Source organism: Leptosomus discolor, chromosome 22 (assembly GCF_034619465.1).
Source record: "Leptosomus discolor isolate bLepDis1 chromosome 22, bLepDis1.hap2, whole genome shotgun sequence".
Taxonomy (NCBI): Eukaryota; Metazoa; Chordata; class Aves; order Leptosomiformes; family Leptosomidae; genus Leptosomus; species Leptosomus discolor.
Genome location: NC_141412.1, coordinates 2,444,448 through 2,451,256, shown reverse-complemented (window position 1 = coordinate 2,451,256; position 6,809 = coordinate 2,444,448).

Here is a 6,809-nt window from a genome sequence, read left to right as displayed (position 1 = left end):
TCCACCCACCCCTCAGAAGCTCCCCACAAACTTATTGCCCATGTATCCACGATGCCTTTTTACCAGAATACCTTAGCTCATTTTGGTTTTAATTGTCCTGAATCTCTCTGCATGGCAGAGGAAAGGTCCTGCTAATTCCAACGCAGGGAGCAGAGCAGAGCAAAGCTTTTATGCTCTCACATCAGCCTAGGGCTCATGCAAGCACACACCAAGTTCCCTGGTCATTCATACTGCCTCTGCATCAATTTATACTTTAGAGCAAGCCTCTGTCTCGCATGCGGGCACTGAAACATCCATGTGGTCACAGGTGGGTTGAACCAGATGGTGCAGGAAACTTGAGGCCACAGCTGGTCACATTAACAGGAAATATAGGTGCACCAGAGACACCAAATGGAGACTCACAGAGATACTGAGAAGTCTAGCTTCCACTGAAGCCTTTGGGACGTGGCACCTGAACACCTGTACTGACCTGAGCTACCTACATCCACACAGGGGGTCTCCAGCAGAGCAGGCAATTGCACCCAAGCTGCCTGCATCCCAGTCATCAAAATACTCTTCCCATCTACCTTCAAAGTCAAGTCACGTAATTCATTACTGGAATGGTATAGAAAAGAAGCAGGGTTATAACAGTTCCATGTTGGAAAAAGGAACCCTAATCATGTGATGACACAGCAGACAGACAGCAAATGCCAACAGCGAGCATAGACTCTGCCAGGCAGCCACCTACAGAAATTTTCCCTCGGTCCCTTCTGTGTCTTATTAAACATAATGCCAGGCCGCTCTAGCAATCAGCCCAGGAATCAGAGAGAATTCCAGCCACACCGCTGTCTGCTTCATCTGACTGGTGTGAAAAGGACTTCCTGAGGAACAGAGGTCAAATCAAGGCAGTTACTATGTCTCATGCAGGCTTTCAAAACAGCCAGGAAGCATTGCTATAATGGGAGATTCAAGACTTGAGAAGCTCAGAGGGCATGGAGGGACAGGCAGGTATTGGACAGAAGTTGTCTTCTCTAGAAACTGTCAACAGGGAAGGGCTGACATCAAGATACAGGTTTGATCTCTTCTCATGCAGGCTTGTAATTTCTGCTTGCCTTTGAAAACACTGCCCATGTCAAAGAACGGATGCAAAGGAAAAATACCGATTCAGTTACCAATTTTGTTCTGCCTAAAACATCAGGTTATCATTACTTTGTCATTGCAGAAAAAAAGACACCAGATAAACCATTAATGGACTTCTGAGAGGGAAGATTAGATTCAAGATTCGAATTAATCATGTTGCAGCATGCTCCACATCATATACCTACTGATTCTGAAAACAGCACAAGATAGCGGGGCAAACAAGGCGTGTTGCCACAGTGCTCTCGCTTGCTATTTAATGCTTGTCAAACAAATTGAAACATGATTGAATAAGCAGTCAGAACTTCTTGCTGCAGGACATTACGGTCTACGATATAAATTCACAAATATACGCTTGAGCTTCTGAAGTGTTCAAATGAAAAAAGCAAGAGAAATGTGTAACAGAAAAAAAGACTTAGCTGCTAACAAGCTCAGAAAGGCATATGCATAGCAAACCAACCTCTGAACAACCTACAGGCCATTACATAAAGATCAATGTTAGTTCCATATCAGATAAGTCACTGGCAAATGTTTAAGAAATTAGCTTCTGCCATTCATGTATATTGTATTATTCTGGCTTAATGGCACAGCATGGTGAAATGCAAAGGATGGCAACACAGTTACAAAAATGAGCATCATCTACAGATCCATACAGTGAGAATGAAAAACTTGCAAGAAGCAAACACCTACCTGTATTATAATCAGTAAACTATTCGAGCGAAGGTGGGCCAAGAGGAGTGAAATTATCTTGAAAACCAGAAAACTGATTTCCTGTAAAGTCATAACTGTATTGCCCTCAACTGCTTTGTTCCTTATCTTTTTTATTAGTTGAAAAAAAGAACATATCAGAAAAGGCACAGAAATAAGATTTCTCACAGGTTTCACTTTTAAAAAGGAAAATTTTCTGGTATGTAACCACTGTAACCTTTGATATAATACCTGCATCCTGTTATTGTTTTTATGAATCATAGTCTTCCACTTGATTCATAGTGATGAATGCCAACAAAGCAGCAATGCTGCCCTGTGCTAATATCCCTGCTGGAAAATTAGCATCATGCCTTATCATTCGCCTCTCTTGAGCCATGCATCTCTTCAAGAGTATTGTCTCCCATGCTATGCTAATGTTTACTTATTCATTACAATCGTCAGCTTTTATCACAGTTATGAAAAACAAATCAGAGCTCACTTACATTTTTGCCAGTGCATATTCTGAGTCAGGATGGAGTCTTTTTTTCTCTTTGATGAAGATAGCTTGGCTTTTTAATAGCTGATGTGTGTTTGACTCCTTTACGGGGATGTGATAACTGACTGTGAGGATGTTTCTTTCAGCTTTTTAAAAGCCCCATGTTCCCGCTGAACCCTGTGATGTCATCACATCCTCCAACCACAACCACTTCTATATTTTCCCTTGCTATATGTTGTTCTTCATGATGCTAAACAGTTCCTTCAAAAGCAGTGAACTCTGGAAGATATTATGCACAAAAAGGCACTCAATATCACCAAAATGTATTTGAACGAACAATCAAACCTGGAACCTGCCACTCATGCGGCTTTTACCACAGATTTGCAAAATTAGGTCAAAAGTTTGGACAGCAGATAAACAACAAGGGTCTTTTAGTAAGATTTTGGCCTTCTGTGGCACTAAGGATGGTCTTGTTTCACGTAAGACCGCATTCTGCTGCCTCAAATGGCGTAACTATTGGCTCCATACACTCCACCTAGGCTGAACCAGCCCGCACGCCATGTCTGCCTGGCCCTTTAAATGCGCAATACTTTTAAAATAAAAAACTTGAGTGTTTGCTCCTGCCTTATGAGAATCTCAACTCCCTGGGGCCGCTAAATTTGAACTTATGAGGAAACACCTGTAAACACTTCAAGCCTCATTAAACGAGGACCTCCTTCATTTAAAAAAGAAACCTTTTTTTCTGTTTTGTTTTTAACAAAATACAACACTTCCTACTAAAGAAGAGATGGCCCTTCCAAAATAGCTTGCAAAGCCAAAGCAAGGCCGAGACACTTGGCATAGGAGTTCAAGTAAGTTATTAGCATCAATAACAGCACCACTGTATATATTACCTATTCACACCACTGCATGAATATCTTAAACCCCTCAACATTCTTTCCTCTAAAAATCAGACCATCATAATAAATTTTCACAAGTAACACTCACTTAGGAGCTTCGTTCCCAGAGAAATATTTGTTGGAGGCTACACAATGAGTTTAGAATTCTGGTATTCCTGTCTTCCTGATCAGTTTTTAGTCACTGAATTACTGTGGCCCCAAAGTTTGCTCTCACAAATGTCTCTTCCCATAAAAAGAACAAGCCAGGATCTGGTCAGTTCTTTAGCCAGGAGGCTATTAAAAGAATTTCATTCTTTCAGTGAAGCCAAACACCTCTCAGGAGCAGGTCCATTTTATGAACCATTTTGCAACATACCATTAGCGTTGCATTTAATGGAAAAACCCAGATTAATCAAGTTAAGATGAATGCTTGATTGTACTCCCTCTAGTTCAAAGATTTGTCCAAAAAAACCCAAAGAAGCAACCCCCAAAGCAAGCAGAGTGGAAAGAAATAAGAAATGTGTACCTCCACATTGCTGCCCTCCAAAAGAGCACCTACCTCCTCAGTTCTCAGGCACAAGGGCATTGTTTAGCCACATTTTGCATATTCACATTGATGCTTACTACCAGCCACACAGTATAATACCCTCTCTGCCATTGAAGTGCTTAGTAATAGCTGGCAATCTGTTACCTAACGCTTCATAGATGGACAGGTAGAGTCTAACCCACAGCCCAATATTGCCAGGAAATACTAGGAGAAGTTCTTGGAGTTTAGCTTGAGTCAGTGCATAAGACAATGTCAGAGAGTGTTTAGAACTGTACTGTGTTGCAGTGTTCTTCTGGAAATACCTGCATTCTGACATCAGAGAGCTACTGGAAAGCAGCATGGTAAATCAAGATTTTAGGCAGGTTTCTGCCAGGAATAAGACCTTATTTTTCACTCTGAGAGCACACTCTGTGTACATTTGTGCTCTGCAGAGTAGTAGAAGCACAGTCTGAGATTTGTACACACCAGGTCTTACGTATATGTGAAGACAGACTGCGTAACACATGAAAGTAAATACATAAACTCATATTAAAAGAAGCTACATGTGCATGTCATCTCACCTTTAACTATTCTTTAATTGTGCTTAGAAAAGATGTGGATAACATTATATAACTCAGGATTAAACTCTTGTTAAGGTCTTTATATCAATACTTTAAAAATATGAAACCAGACAGATAAAGTCTTGCTATAATAAACATTAAAAATGAGGAAGTTGCAAAAAAAAGGGCATGTGTTCCACAGATAAAACAGCCAGTGCTATTTTGGTGGCTGATAATCATCCATTTCCATATTTTACATACAGTTACCAGATGAACTTCTGACATATTAACAAAGACTCACTTTCCAAAAAATAACTTCACAGTTATACATTAAGATATAAATGGGCACATGCGTGTAACTTGGTGACCCCACACCATACCAAGCAAAATAAAAGCTCTGTCAAATATCAGCGTCTTATTTAATGGATTTTACAGAAAACCCAATTTGGTTAAGGGCCTTTTTTACTAATGAGGTCCAGAGGAAGAGACAAAGCAGAGAGAAAGACAAAAAGCATGACATACCAAGTATCATATCTGCCTCTTCCTCTGACAACTGTTTGCAAATCATGATTCAAGTTTATAGTTTATAAATAAGGCTAGAACTAAGGCTATTTTTAGATGATCAAACAGCACCGACAGCAGGAAGGCTGCTTGTGGATAGCTGTACCTTTAAGAGACACCCAGAAAATAAACTGTAGCCTTTGCCACTAGATGACTAGATGCAAACCCAGCTGCCTCTGATTGTGCCTTGACCCCTTCATCATCAGACCAAAGCAACAAGCTCTATATCAGGCTACATGTTAGAGTCAGTCAAACCTTGGTTTCGCAAGGAGCATCTCTGCCCTGAGCCAGGGTCCAGTTTCTCATGTTCCTGGTGGCTGCACTTTGAGTCATGACCAGAGACGAAAAGACTCACAGGCAGCATTATAATTTGGTCTGACCACCACACACCACTGTTTAAAGGATAACCTGAAATTTGCTGCAAAGCACATTAGATCACCCATGCACTATATGCAGTGCCGAAACCCTTCTCTTTAGGCCTACAGTGAGATGTATTTCTCCTAAGCAGGGTTGGTGGCTCTGCACACCCAAGAACAAGTCAAGTGTTGCAGCAGATCCCAGTGGATCCCCACAGCTGATCTCAGCAAGGATGGTAAGAGCAGAGTGCAAGGATGACTCAACTGCATGTACCTTATCTCCTCTTCCAGCCAAGATGATCCAAGTGTGGAAGAAAGATGACCAACATCAGCCTTTCCTTCATTAAGGTATGTGGGATGTGTACTTCATCAGATGATGCTGGCTGGAAAACCAATACAACCACCACAGTGTTCAGAAATCTGCAGCTCCCCTGCTAGTAGACAACCTGCTGCCAAGCAGTGAGCAAGACTTTCATCTGAACACTCAAAGAAGTTGCAGACAAGTCCATCTTTTCCACTTTAATATGACAAAGACTGCCTCCATCTCCCATCTCGCCCGTGGGCAGCAGTGGATTCACCAAAATCCACTGCAAATGGCAAAGAGCCATACAGCCTTTAAAGAAAACTCTTGCCACTGGTTCCCCTCACTACAGAAATGCAGATGAGCAGGCAGAGCAGAGCAGAGAAGGCAGTTGTTTCATAATCTTACAGCTAGGCTCACTGCAAACACCAATGGATATATACTATAAGCCTGACACTCCTGTTAAGGGGGAACTAAAACAAAGAACTGTGCCTACTCTGTCTGGTAGCAACTGTGTCTACCCAGTGCTGGTAGCAACATGGCTCTGCAAGAATTTTGAGTATACAGATCATATAAAATCATAGGGATATATTATGCTTGCCAATCTGAACCTCAGCTTTATCTCACTCCCAAAACAGGGATTGAGCTCATAAGTAATTTTCTTTCAAAAGTGGATTAATTCTGTTGACAAGTGTCCTGGGTGCTTTTTGTTGTTGTTGTTGTGGGGTTTTTCTGTTTTGTTTAGGTTTGTTTTGTTTTTAACATGTCAATATTACCACTTTAATCCTGCCACACAAGGTAAGAAGTATGAATATATAAGTAGCAGTTTGATATCTCAGAAAGTTTTGTGGTCTGCAAACACAAACATTTGCCTTTGAGAATACAACAGCTAAACTAATAAATAGATCTCTACCTCATATGTTGAATGAGCGTTTAAAAGACAACCATGCTTAGAAAAAGTTTCTCATGCTTCTTTCCTAATCAATCAAGACAGAAAATAGAGGAAATGAAAAGTTGAGCCTCGTTTGAGGCAAGATCTGACATCTGACTGAAAAAGATTTGCTATTTCAGATTCTATAACCCATGTCTTTATTTTGTAGCATGACGTTATATGTGAAAACATAGCAAGAAACAAACCAGAACCAAAGCCCACAGAGTACGAGGCCAGGATTTTTTCCAACAAGCTTGTGTAAATGACATCACTTAACTTAGGAGCATCACACTACACCCAGTTGAACTCCCAGCTCCCTTGGCAGAACCAAAAGAACAACAGGTATCTCCAGAGGTTATGAGTCACCCAAGCCCAAATCACCTTCTGGAGGTGCTTA